Source organism: Tachypleus tridentatus, chromosome 8, assembly GCF_004210375.1.
Source record: "Tachypleus tridentatus isolate NWPU-2018 chromosome 8, ASM421037v1, whole genome shotgun sequence".
NCBI lineage: Eukaryota > Metazoa > Arthropoda > Merostomata > Xiphosura > Limulidae > Tachypleus > Tachypleus tridentatus.
This window is the reverse complement of record NC_134832.1, coordinates 17,669,365-17,683,713: the sequence shown is the minus strand read 5'-3', so window position 1 is coordinate 17,683,713 and position 14,349 is coordinate 17,669,365. Positions and strand designations below refer to the sequence as shown.

The following is a 14,349-nucleotide window of genomic DNA, read 5'->3' as shown; positions in this document are numbered from 1 at the left end:
TAATCAGATCTCGCAGGAGAATGTTTTCATGGTGCCTGGCACTAGGCTATTGTCCTACCTTTCTCCAAGCTTGGGAAGCATCCTAAGATTCCTTCAAACTACCATCCAATTGCTTTGGTAAGCTGTCTCTGTAAGACCTTAGAGAGGGTGGTTAATGCTTGTCTTTTGGTTTCTCGAATGAAACAACTACCTCTCGCCCATCCAGTGTGGTTCTGACGACAATGCTCCATTATGGATCACCTGATTCGACTTGAAACGTTAATTAGAGAAGTCTTTCTCAAAGGACAACATCTTGTATCAATTTTCTTTGACAATGAGAAGGCTTATGATACAACATGGAAGTATGACATATTGCGAGCCCTCCATTTATATTGGTTACGTGGCCATTTGCCCATTTTTATTAAAAATATTTTAACAAACAAGCAATTCCAAGTTCTTGTGGGTTCGACACTTTCCTGTTCTTTTCTACAGGAACTTGGAGTCCCTCAGGGTTGTGTTTTGAGTGTTACACTTGTCAGTATAAAAATTAATGCCATCAGTGAACAACTTCCTCTCACTGTTGCAAACAGGCTCTTTGTCGAAGACTTTCACATTTAATGAAGTCCTCGAACATAAGGTATATTGAGCAGCAGCTACAGACTGCCCTCATTCGTTTATTGAAGTGGACCACAGCAAGCAGCTTTACCTTCTTTCTCTCTCTAGAACTGTTTGCATGGACTTTTGCTGCCAACAGGATATTCACCCTGATCCTGAACTCCGTATTGGTGAAGTTTTGGTGCCTGTGGTCTCTGAGACTAAGTTCTTGGGGCTTATCTTTGACTTAAGCTCTCCATACATCAAGCAGCTATGGATCAAATGTACAAGAGCACTGAACATCCTCCATGTCCTCTCTACCATCACTTAGGGAGTGGATTGATGTTCTATGCTAAAGATATATCGTGCTCTTAATCGATAGAAACTCAACTATGGATCACTAGTCTATGGCTCTGCCAAACCATTGGCCTTAAATATGCTGGACCCTATTCATCATCAAGAACTTCAGCTCTGCACTGGGTCTTTCTGCATTTCCCCAGTTTAGAGCTTGTACACAGTCTCATGAACCTTTTTTTGCACCTCCACCGTTTGCAACTCTCTTTACTGTATGCTTCAAACTTCGTTCCTTACCAAAGCATCCCACCTGGGGTTGTGTTTTCCTTCTTCGATGGGCCATGCTTTTTCAGACCAGATGGTCTGCCATTGCTCCTTTTGGCCTTCCTATTCAGGTGCAGTTAGATGAATTGGATCTGTCCTTGGATAATATTGCTGAATCCACTGGTCAGCCCATCCCACCATGGCTTCTTACTGTCCCCAATTGTGACCTATCTTTAAGTCATCTGAGAAAAGTAGACACTCCTGATTGGATATACCATCTGCTATTTTTTGAACATCTTTTGAACCATCCTTCCATTCCTATTTATACAGATGGTTCAAAATCACGTGACTGTGTGGGCTCTGCTGTGGTTTGGTGGTTGTGCACAGAATCCTCTCTACAGCTTTTGTGTTCACTGCTGAACTGTGTGTCATTTCTTTTGCCCTGGATCACGTAGAAGCTAAGCAGTATTTGAACTGCATGATTTATACTGACTCGCTTAGTTCTCTTCTCATCCTGGAATCGCTTTATGTTGGTTCACACCCTGTTCTCGCCAATATTCAAAACCAATTGGCCCACTTCTTTATAACATCTATTTCTATCCAGTTTTTCTGGATACCGGGACCACATTGGTATTCGTGGGAACGAGCTCGCCGACACTGCAGCTAAGTCTATCTTTTCTGGTGCTATCACCACTTTGCCTGTCCCATACATGGACTATGGTCCTATATTCAAGGCTCGGCTCCGTGCCAGCTGGCAGTCGACTTGGAGTGAGCAACGCAAAAACAAGCTTTTCAAAATAACACACTCTATTGGACTTTGGCCGTCTTGTTCCTGTAAGGATCGGAAAGAGGAAGTTGTTCTAACTGGACTACGCATTGGTCACAATTTTTTATCTCATCGTTTTCTTTTATCTGGAACTGATGCACCAGTGTGTAGTTTGTGTAACACTCAAATCACTATCAGCCACATTTTACTTTCTTGTCATTGTTGTGATTCACAACGACGGCACCGTTTTAAGCATGTTCTGTCCCATGATTTTTCCATAACGTTATTGGTTATTGGTGATGGTGATACTGTCCACCTTGGTAATGTTTTTAGTTTTTTAAAGGCCATTAATCTTTTTAATGTCATTTAAGTTTTTTAATATATATTTTACACCTTTTAATGTGGCTCCCTTTTAAAAATCACAGTTCATCTAGTTCAATTTGAAATTAGAAATTGACCATAACATTAAGTAACTCGAAACCAGGACTGGAAAGGCCAGCTTCATGTGACTGACGGTGGTTTTTGTACTTACCTACTAGTCTTCCTGGCAAGTTATGATTATTACAGTCACGCTACAGAAAGTCCTTTACAACTTGAACTACTGTAGTTTTTCTCTTGATGTTGTAGACTAGATGTAAACATTGGTTTTATGCTATTCATTTATTTATTTATTTTTAACTTTTTGTTTTAACTTAATTTCCTTTTATGAATTTTACTGAATTTACCTTTTTACCAGACGTTTGGCACAGATAGCCTAGCTACTTTGTGCCATAAAACACTAAATCAACCAACCAACCAACCATGCTTTACCATACTGCATGATAAGTTGTTTCCAAGCTTGATCAGTTCTTTTAATTTTCTCTTAGTATTTCATATTCTTTGATCAGTGGAAATCTCCATATTTGCCTGTTTTATTGTATTAATTGAGTTACTCTTTCAGTCACACAACAGCATTATTTCTAGGACCTGAACACACTGTAAGCAGAAGCAAAAGCTCGTATGTGAGAAAAACAATTCCATCCACATTTCCACGCTGCAGGTGTTGCACAGTTAGTACTGTGCAGTGAAACTTTTACTGTTGCAGAACTACAACCATACCTTCTAGTCCTCGGTAGTTAATGAGCCACATCTTCAATACATAATATATGCTAGCAGTACATTATCTACCATACTGGTAAAAATGCTTAACAATTATTGCAACAACTTCCTACTTTTTTTGACTTGTTTATAGTTTTTCAATGTACATTATGCTTGTGATTATGCTGCTATGATTCCTCTATCACTGGCACTTATATCCAGGATATCAGATAAGCTGATATTGGTGAATCAACAAATGCATGTTTTAGCAACTGGTATCACTTGGTAGTCTTCAGTCTATGTTGTAAAGTGCCCAGACTTGCTTTCGTCTACTTGGGTACTTGTTTTTTGCATTAGTACTTTGAGACTGTTACATCCAAAAGCATAGGATGTTCTGTTATTTCAATTCGGGATGCAGTAAGCAGTTCTGTTTTACCTGGCTATGGAAATTTAGTTAGGACCTTTTTAATGTTCAAAGGAGATGCACTGACCGACATGAATACCAAATACAGTTGAAGCTGGGCTGGGCCGTTACAACATTGTCAATGGATCCTGATGTAGTTAAACCTTCTCAGCACTTGGATGAGCTCTACAAAAATGTGTTTTGGGAAGGTCCTCATTGGTTTGTGGGATATAGTTCTCCTTTCTCCAATGAATGCATTTCAAGTGCCAAAAATTCTACTTCACCAGACTTCCAACTATTGAACCTTTTAAATTCCAAGGAGGGGTACTCAAAGATTCAGCTGGCTCAGGTTTAACAGGGGTCATCACTGGTCAGCTCTGTGGTTACTTTCCAATATCTAATAGTCTGGGAGGTTGGATCCCCTGGAGACTTCGGAGCCAGTCTATCAGCACTTTCAATTAGAACCCTGCATGACAGATGAGTTGACAAAAATTAAATTTTCACCCGTCAACTCTTAACTCTTCGTGTCTAAACCTCAGGTTAGCCCATGGATGCTTATGGACTGCATAGTAATAGAAAACATTTTGAACATCTCCAAACAGATAGCTTCCAGTGTACTCGCCTTCTACATGAAGCGTTGGTTTTTGAGTCTGGCACTATGAATGAGAAATACACAACAGCTACTTGAACAAAGATAGTCAGATGATTTAAGAACTTTATCTTAAAAAGCAAATAAATTTGGGATTTAAAGGTAGGATCAGTCAAATTCTTACTGGGTAAAAGTGTAGGTTAAAGCTGTAACAGCATAGTTACAAGCAATCTTCTGTCATAAAATTTCCCTCATAAACAAAGCTCCAAAATTATCGCTGTAGTCAAGTGACACTTAAACAGGCTTACGTGTATATCATATAGCTATATTTGCTCGTACAAGATCATTGGGATACATGTATTCATTTCGCTTGTGACATCGCAATCGTCCAGGCTTCATTGGGTTTTGTGCTTGACCTCCATTCAGTAGTGCTCTTTATTGTCATTATTGCCAAAACATTAGTTCACAGCTACTCTGAAATCCAGCCACATTTATTCACTACTGTATTTTGCAAATAGAGATCGGGTCTTAGAAGAAAGAAGTGGAAATCTAGTTTCTTGACAAGTAACTAAAATAAACCTATTATTATTAGGTTGGTTGGTTGGTTTCGTCTTTTATGGCGCAAAGTAACTAGACTATCTGCGCCAAATATCCGATAAAAAGTTAAAATTAAAGTGAAATTATTAAACTTCATTAAAGGAAATTAAGGTAAAACAAACAAAGTTTAATTTTTAAATTAAAAACATAAATAGCATTAAATCCAATTTTTATATCTAGTCTACAGCAGTAAGAGAAAAACTACAGCAATGTAAGTTGTAAAGCACTTTCTATAGAATAATTGTAATAATCATAACTGGCCCGGCATCACCAGATAGTTTAGGCACTCGACTCGTAATCCAAGGGTCGCGGGTACGAATTCCCGTCACACCACACATACTCGCCTATTCAGCCATAGGAGCGTTATATGCAGTTAATCCCACTATTCATTGGTAAAAGAGTTGGCAGTGGGTGGTGATGACTAACTGCTTTCCCTCTAGTTTTACACTGCTAAATTAGGGACAGCAAGCGCAGATAGCCCTCGAGTAGCTTTGCGCGGAATATAAAAGAAACGAATTATCATAACTCACCAGGATAACTAACGGGTAAGTTCAAAAATCAGCGTTAGCCACCTGAAGTTGACCTTTCTAGTCCTGTCTTTGAGATATTTGATGTTATGGCCGTTTTCAGAAAGTAAAGTAATACAAGATTTAAAAGACTTGTAGCAAAATTTTAATTATTATAAATAGTCAGGATGATAAACGGGTCGTTCAAACAGCAGCGTTAGTTACTTGATGATGACCTTTCCAGTCCTGATTTCGAGTTATATTGACGTTACGACCATTCTCTAATTTCAAATTGAACTAGATGGACTTTAATTCTTAAAAGGGAATCACATTAAAAGAAAGGTCTAATCTATAAATTAAAAAAACAACTTAAATAGCATTAAAAAATAATGGCCTTTAAAAAACTAAAAGCATTTCTAAGGTGGACAGTGTCACCATCGCCAATAACACTTGGAACGAAACATGTTTAAAATGATGCTGTCGTTGAGAGTCCTAACGATGGCAAGACAGTAAAATGGGCTTATCATGACCTGAGTGTTACACAGACAGCACATTGGTGCATCAGTCCTAGATAAAAGAAAATGATGAGTTAAAAAACTGTGACCAATGCATAGTCCAGTTAGGACAACTTTCTTTTTTCGATCCTTACGGAAGCAAGACGGCCAAAGTCCAGTAAAGGGTTTTATTTGAAAAAGCTTGTTTACACGTTGCTCATTCCAAGTCGACTGCCAACTGGCACGGAGCCGAGCCTTGAATATAGGACCATAGTCCATGTATGGAACAGGCACAGCAGTGATAGTGCCAGAGCAGACAGATTTAGCTGCGGTGTCGGCAAGCCCGTTACCGCGAATACCAACGTGGCCTGGTATTCAGAAAAACTGGATAGAAGTAGATGTTAAAGAGAAAGGGGCCAGTTGGTTTTGAATATCGGCGAGAACAAAGTGAGAACTAACGTGAAGTGATTCCAGGACCAGTAGAGAACTAAGCAAGTCCGTATAAATACTGAAATTTAAGCACTACTTTGCTTCTATGTGATCCAGGGCAAGAGAAATGGTGTACAGTTCAGCAGTGAACACAGAAACTGTAGAGGGGATTCTGTGCACAACCACCGAATCACAACAAACCATGGCAGAGCCCACAGAGTCACCCGATTCCAAACCATCTGTATAAATAAGAATGTAAGGATGGTTCGAACAAATAACACAGTATTTCTGGTCGGAAGTATCTGGTTTTTTTTATATGACTTAAAGAAAGGTCACATTTGGGAACTGTAATAAGCCATGATGGGATGAGCTGACCAGTGGATACAGTAATGTTATCCAAGGACAAACTCAATTCATCGAACTGTGCTTGGATACGAAGGCCAAAAGGAGCATTGGCAAATCGTCTGTTCTGAAAAAGCATGGCCCACCGAGGAAGGAAAACACAACCCCAGGTGGGATTCTGTGGTAAAGGTCGAGGTTTCGAAACATAGGTAAAGACAGTTGCAAACGGCGGAAGTGTAGAGAAGGTTCATGAGACTGTGTATAAGCTCTGAACTGGGGAAGCGCAAAAAGCCCCAATGCAGAAATAAAATCCCTGATGATGAATAGGGTCCAGCATCTTTAAGACTGAGGATCTGGCAGAGCCATAGACCAGTGTTCTGTATTCTTGTTTTAAGCAAATAAGAGCATGATATATCTTTAGCATAGAACATCGATCCGCTCCCCAAGGTGTGTAAGAGAGGACATGGAAGATGTTCAGTGCTCTTTTACATTTGACCCGTAGCTGCTTGATGTGTGGTATAAAGGTTAGCTTATGGCCAAAGATAAGCCACAAGAACTTTGTCTCAGGGACAACAAGTGGCACAACTTCACCAATACGGAATTTAGGATCAGGGTGCATGTAAACAGTTCTAGAGAGAGAGAAGTTAAAGCCGTTTGCTGTGGTCCACTTCAATAAACGAATGAGGGTAGTCTGTAGCTGTTGCTCAATATACCTCATGTTCGACGATTGCATTAAATGTGAAAGTCTTTGACATAGAGCCTGTTTGCAACAGCCTGTTTGAACTTAATCCAAGAGCCCTTCTGGTTTAATGGTTAAGAAGGTGTAATTTGTGATATAAGATATGCGGGTTTCGAACTTAATCCAAGAGCCCTTCTGGCTTTGACATCTTACTCACCGAGCATGTGCACGGACCTGCTGGAAAGTGATATGATTCGAGAGTGTGGGATACCTATGAAAAGTATCCCAGGCGCGTTTTTGAGCCATGTGGCAGGCATGATTCTACCACAGACGAGATTATCGTGGTAAACGTGTCAAGGTTTTAGGAATACATTGAGCAGCTGCCTGTATAATACAGTCAGTTACTGCTGTCACACAGTCGTCTATTGATGGCAGGATCAAGTTCTGCAAGAGCATTGAAAGAGGGCCAGTTTGCTTGATCTAGTTGCCATCGAAGCACGTGAGTCGGATGGCATCGACCATGGCCAGTCTCTCTTTAAATTTTGGGAAATGATAACTGCAACAACAGAATATTTTATTGTCATATACAATAAGACAATAGTGAAATAATACCAGGGTTGTGTTGCTATTTGTCTCTGGCTGCTCACTCAACCTCCACTTTCATGCATTTCAACTACACCTGTACTGAAACATTGTTTAGAAAATATTCAGTTGAACCGTATGCTTCTAAGATAAATTAAATGATTAAAAACATTCAATTACGTCCGAATAAAACATTGCGTTCACTAAGTTTACTATTGGTATGATCTATGTACTGTTTGTGGATTTACCTTCCGAAGATAATTATTCCTCCTCGTGAATATTTCGATTAAATCTAATTCAAATGTTATTTGCCACAGATACCGAAAATGTCAGATCAAACATGTTAGAAAATTACAATTAGCTTTATATACTGAAATCTTAACAGTCATATTAAATCCTTTATGTTTCGTATGTTACTTTATAATTGCACTACTCATGTCTTTTATCTATTTTTGTTATATAGCATAGATGAATAACTGTATAACATCTCTACACAGGTGCAACAATACACATTTATTTATACACGCATAATGCTATTTGCATACATCTCATCATTGCGCATCATCACATACATTAGTAGCTGTAGTCAGGTTGTTTAATAACTAATGTGATGCCTTTAAACCAAATATACTTTCTCGGCATCATGAAATAATTGATCATGGCCACATTTCGTTAAATTTAGACTTTAACTTAAAATTATTTTCGACCAGTAGTTATATTAATGCTATCACTATAATATGCATGTATATCAATTCACACTTAACCAGTCTTGGCTAAACAGAATATTTTATTGTCATAGACATCTTCGTACCCAAACAGCAAAATATTGTACTTCCATTCGCGAGTTTATCTCCTCACTTTAGTTGGGTGCAGATAAAAAATAAACATCGGCAAATCCACCAAAAGTATTCCATGATATGCACAGCAATCCAATTTATATTCTGTGCTGAGAAACAGCTCACCATCATGGCATCTAGTCCTTGTGTTATACAAAGTCTGAAGAATTTCCCGCATTAGAGTTTTGGGAGCTACTAGCTGCAAAGAAACGTTTATAACCATGTCTTGATGGTTCATACCTGGTATAGAATGCATTCATGAACTCTCAACTGTTATACAAGAACATCTGACTACGTCCATCAGTGTTACATTCCTCAATTTATGGTGGCTGGCTTCACCTTGTTGCTGCATGGCAAGGAGCACCAAGCTAACTCTCGGTCCTTTAGTTACTCGTCTGGAAACGCCTTAAGCAGCAGTTGTGGTATATAATCATTAATGGAATCTACTACCACATGACTTAACGTTGGTCACAAAACATAAGTAATTTGATGTGCAACGGAGAAAACTACAGACTTTTCATTTGGTCGCAGGATGAGGTCATTTTGCATGGTCAGTAGTAGCCCTATCTCTTCCCATAATATGACCCAAAATCCACTTGGATCACATGAATTATCTCCACTTCACCTACCACAATAACAGAACAACGTATAAATCTCATACCTTTTTTAACAGGTCATTGTCTAGGTAATGCTGCTTTATATCTGGACAGGAAACAGTAGACTTCCTGTGTTGGCTCTAATATCATATTACACAGATCAACACATTAGAACTCACTTGAAGTAAACCACAGAACACCTTTTGTATACGTGAGATACTATGACACCATCTGCAACAAGCAAACTGTGGAGCACAACTTCTGTCCAATGAGGTACAGTGAATCCCTCAGCAATGTTGTAAACTACAGAACATAACCTGTTTACGCAGAAATACTGTGACTATTTCTACAACATGCAATTCGCTATCCTGGGTCCAGGTTTTGCTAGCATTATATGACTTTCCCAAGTAAATCAAATTGACAAGTTCCATAGTACATTCATCCTTAAAATACCGACGTAAGATTTTTGTTTTATAGCCAGTTTATTTAGACATAATTACATACACGACTGTCATACCTCGTGTGACATTAAATTAAAATTTGATGACTAAATCACGTATAGTCTAACACTGTTTGCCAGAGAAAAGTCAGTGACAGCTTCGGTCTGTTCCCTAATTTATGGTAAGATCAACCAGAGTGCAAATACAGGATGAGCACTGCCCTCTAAAACAGAACTGGAAGGCGGGTGAAGACATTATATATATATATATACGATTGAAAAGAGTATATCCAGGGAAAGAAGGTCTTATAAAACAAGGAGATTTTCTAACATAAAGTTAGCTGCACCCAATGCTTTAGAATAGGCTAGTAATGCTGAACTACATTTGAAATATATAAATGTAAATGTGAAATCCAGGTGTGAGTGTTCTTGTGGTATTTTCAGATACACTGATTTCCTTTAGAGTAATTAGGTTGGAACTGCAGAATAAATGGAGATAATTAGAAACGTATTACAGTGAATAAATAAAAATAAGAATGAGTTTGATACAAAGAAAGATACTGAACATAAGTTGCACACAATGATATAACCTTAATTTAAGTCAAACAACAATCAATCTTAAATAAAAGTATAGATGTGGTGCCTTTATTAATCAGTGATGTGATGTTAAATTAAATAACAATTTTCAAAAATTCAAGTTATATCAAAAAGTTGTTGAACACCAAAGTTGTACCAATTTATTAAGCAAAATCCAAACGTTATTTCCATTCTTAGAAAATATAATATTCTGCATGAGTACTAACAACGTCATTTGACCTTCAAGTCCCTTGTCTTTTCATTTCTCTTGCATTCATACTGATTTTCAGGAGCAAGGTTTGATCAGTCCAAATCATTACTTTATACTCAAGAGATCAAGTAAAGGCTACTACGTATATTAGCAAAAACAGAAAACTCTGCAATAAATCCTGTGGTTAGGGCATAAAAATGTCTTCTTCTTACCTACTCAGACAAAACTGTTTTCTTTACGAGTGTTAGATAGGGCTAGTTTATAATAGTAAATTAAGGAATGAAACTAGCTAAATGATCGTTTTTAAGCTAAAATAAACAGACTGAACATCTGTCAGTTTTTATGTACGAGCGGGATTCTTTAAAGTAGGTGTTTGTAAGTTCTTAGCGATAAAATTCAACAATAAACAAATAGCGTTCATTCCACTTGTTTTGAAATAATATTTTAAAACAAATGAAACATATATAAAATTGTTTGTTGAACTGTTGATTTATTACAGTTGAATCCAAATCTTTAAATAATTGTCTATTTTCTTTTTGTTAAAGTTCACACAGGCTGGTTCACTTACTTCAGAATAGAACTTGACAAGATAAATTATTCTTTGTGCTCTGTTACTGTAATACAGTCTGCGATACTTTCGCCTCAAAATTAGCGCTATAACTGTTGGACACCACAATTGTATCCAGAGCTTTACATAATCGTCTCTTTACGTCCAAGTTCATACAGGCTGGCTTAATTACTTTAGAACACGACTGATACAATTAATTTATTTTTTCACTCTGTTATAACTTCATTTTAAAAATAATCACTATTTGCTGTTTGTGGCTGAGCTCACAGTCATGTGGCATTAATCTAGCCATCTGTCTTTTTATCTCAAACAATATTCTGGACACATATTTGCAGCCTGACAGAGAACTAGAGCGTTCCACACACTGTGAGATGTTATGATGCAATAACAGTTAATTAAAAATACAAAAAAATGTAGAAGGTCCTTGTTTAGTTTGGTTTGTTTTGAATTTCCCGCAAAGGTAAACGAGGGTTATCTGCGCTAATAGTCCCTAATTTAGCAGTGTAAGACTAAAGGGAAGGCAGCTGGTCATCACTACCCACTACCAATTATTGGGCTACTCTTTTACCAACGAATAGTGGGATTGACTATTACATTATGACGCCCCCACGGCTGAAAGGGCGAGCATGTTTGGTGTGAGAGGGATTCTAACCCGCAACCCTCAGTTTACAAATCGAGTGCCTTATCCACCTGGCCATGCCGGGCCGAATGTTTTTGTTGCGTGACGCAATAATCTTTCAATCACCTGTTCATAACTAATGAATTATACAACATATGATTCTTAAAAAGTTACGTAAACAAACCTATAACAAACTATAGCTTCTAAAATTAACGAAATTTAACACTTGCACTACACAAATTTTTATTATACCTCTCGCACTAAACTTAAACAAAAACAGTTTGTAATGTGAAACAATCTTTATTTATAAAAGAACAGATGCTAGATCATAGATATTAGATTGTTGTTTCTACCAGAACTTCAAATAGATCAATAATTTGCTTACACTAGATGTCTTTTTGCTAAATTACCAAGTAGTACTATATCAATTCAATACCTCTCGTAAAACAGGAAACGTTAGGTTTACCCATTACGACTAGGCTACTCACGTGGATGGTCATTCGCATACTACACAGGTGAAGCAATTACTGCTAGAAACAATTCACTCCGTCAGTAAAGAACACCGATGTTATTGGATTTTTTTTTTTTTCACAGTGTGAGAAGTTGCATAAATGTTTCTGCGAAACAGTAGGTACTATCTATCAGAGAACAACCAAGGTAATTAGAATGAAAGGAATTGACCGGTTTTCTAGATCAAATATTTATTCAAAATTTGTACATAAACAAGATATGTTGAAAGAATTGAATATTCTTATATTAATATAAGAAGGAAGATTACGCATATTAAGCCTGCTACCACATATTCACATACCACGCTATCACCAATATTAGCCCTATTAGCTTAAAATGTTTCGACAGTTTTTGGCATTCAAAATAATATCAGTAAGGGTCCATTCAAAATTATCATCATTGAAAATCATCCAATTATCCATAATTACATGACACGTCACTTCTTCTATTGAACATAAAAATTTTGAAAAATAAGACTTGATATAGATTAATAAAGTGACATAAACGTCGTTTTAGCAATATATATTAAATTAGTGCATTTATATGAAAAGATAAAAAAGAGACTGTTGATATTTTTAATTAGTTTATCGAACATATTCGTGCAAAATTATAAATGTTCCCTAGGGATTAAAAATGTTCTTTTTTGCTGTTATTTGAAAGCTCTACCTAGAGAAAAATGTCTATACTAGCAATAAATGTTTCGACAGCGAAAGAAATGATGACGCCTTGACGGGGAAATCCTTATTATGTTTGAATTTCCGGTGATGGATGGTAGAGATTAATTAAGGTTTACTTACGTAACAAGTTCGCCAAAACAATATAAATTCGCTTTTACTGATAGTCAGGTCAGTTATTGTTATTACTATATATCATGTAATTATTTAGCTAATTGAATAATATTATAGTTGGTATCAAGACTGTACGAATTTAGTAGAGCTTTGTACTCGTACCACGAGTAAGTAAAACAGCATTTTTTTGTAGTTAATTACATATAAGTCACGATTACTGGACCAGTGAAACAAGCATTAGTGAGAGATCATATACTAGTTTGACTAAATTATTATTGTTCTTATAAACTTAGCGTTGTTAAATTATTAGGGTAGACGGTATGGTATTCTTTGTTAAATTTAAAATAAAAATGAAGAGATTATTACGTTTTTTTCCCTCTTATTAATACAAGGTGTAATATATGTATTTGCGTACGTGTGTGATGGATTTATCTACTTATCTGCCATTTTTCGCTTTTCAGTTTTGGTTTAATAAACGTGTGACAGCTGATTTTAAAAGTTGTATAAAGAAAAGGTTATTTCAAATACATACATCTGACATGATAAACCTTTTATCATATGATGATATCTGCTAATAAATAACAGGAATGTTGAAACTAATCTAATTATTATCTTGAGAATCATTAAAATTATTTATTGAGTTTGTATTCTCTGAGTCATCATTATTATCAAATATTGCCCTCATTAACAAATGTTTTTTGTGTCGATTATATTTTCTCCTTGAATTCCATTGTAGCGATGTTTTACACATATAATATATATAAATATTGTAACATTGCATATAGTTTGATGCCATAACCAATATAGAGTAAAGGAGGACATGTTCTTTCCAAGGAGACGTGCTGTTAGTTTCAAGGACTTCAATATATCAAGAAGAAGTGACATGTTTTGGTAATAAAGGTAGGAATGTTTGGTCAGACAAATTAGCTTACAAGTTAGTCTGAGCTCCATTGTGTGGTTATTTTCTCAATCAACTAATAGGCATAAGATAATTTAAGCTGCTAGGTATATAATATGTGAAAACAGCACAAATAGTTGAAATAAAGTTGTCTAAGTACATTTATGAAATGAATTGACCCTTAAATGGCAGCCGTCATAAATTGATGCTGCTACCCACAACATTACCGTTTAAGGGCTAATAACAAAACTATCTCAATTGAAGCCTAGTATGCCTTTTTTTTTTTTAATCTTAAACTTTTGTACTTATCCTGTTGTCTTAGCACAAAGAAATCAATCCCCAGATAATTTTATAAATGTCAATAAGATTACCCATTATAATTTTTCCTAAAATAAAATTAGAAATCTTTATTTACATAACTATTCTATATCCATAATTATACTTGTGGACTTCATCCAAGCTCTTTTTTTTTTTTTTTTTGATAATGAGATCAAAGCTGTATATATTATTTCAACTGAGGCTTAAATATAGAGATTTGTATTAAGAGGTCATTATGTACTTTTGCCTCTAATCAACATGTCTACAAATAAACCATAAAATTCTATTAACATTGTTACTTAAAGGCTTGAGTGATATCCACCACTGTGTAAAAAATCTTTTCATTACTTGTGTTTGAGTGTGACCCTATCTTTATTGAAATGCAGTCCATATTA

General features: G+C 36.3%; 1 protein-coding gene across 5 annotated transcripts in view; it reads left to right on the top strand.

The window, feature by feature from the left end:
* The first annotated feature begins 12,584 nt into the window (after positions 1-12,584).
* LOC143258598 (serine/threonine-protein kinase 40-like) overlaps positions 12,585-14,349 on the top strand; it is a 38,324-nt gene continuing 36,559 nt past the window's right edge. Inside the window, exons 1-2 of one of the 5 annotated variants that reach the window (XM_076517791.1) lie at positions 12,585-12,795; positions 13,546-13,638. The gene's annotated coding sequence lies outside the window, so the exon portion shown is untranslated. Of the gene's footprint in view, positions 12,906-13,523; positions 13,639-14,349 lie in introns of all 5 variants that reach the window. The other 4 variants (XM_076517789.1, XM_076517792.1, XM_076517790.1 and 1 more) reach the window with 4 other exon arrangements.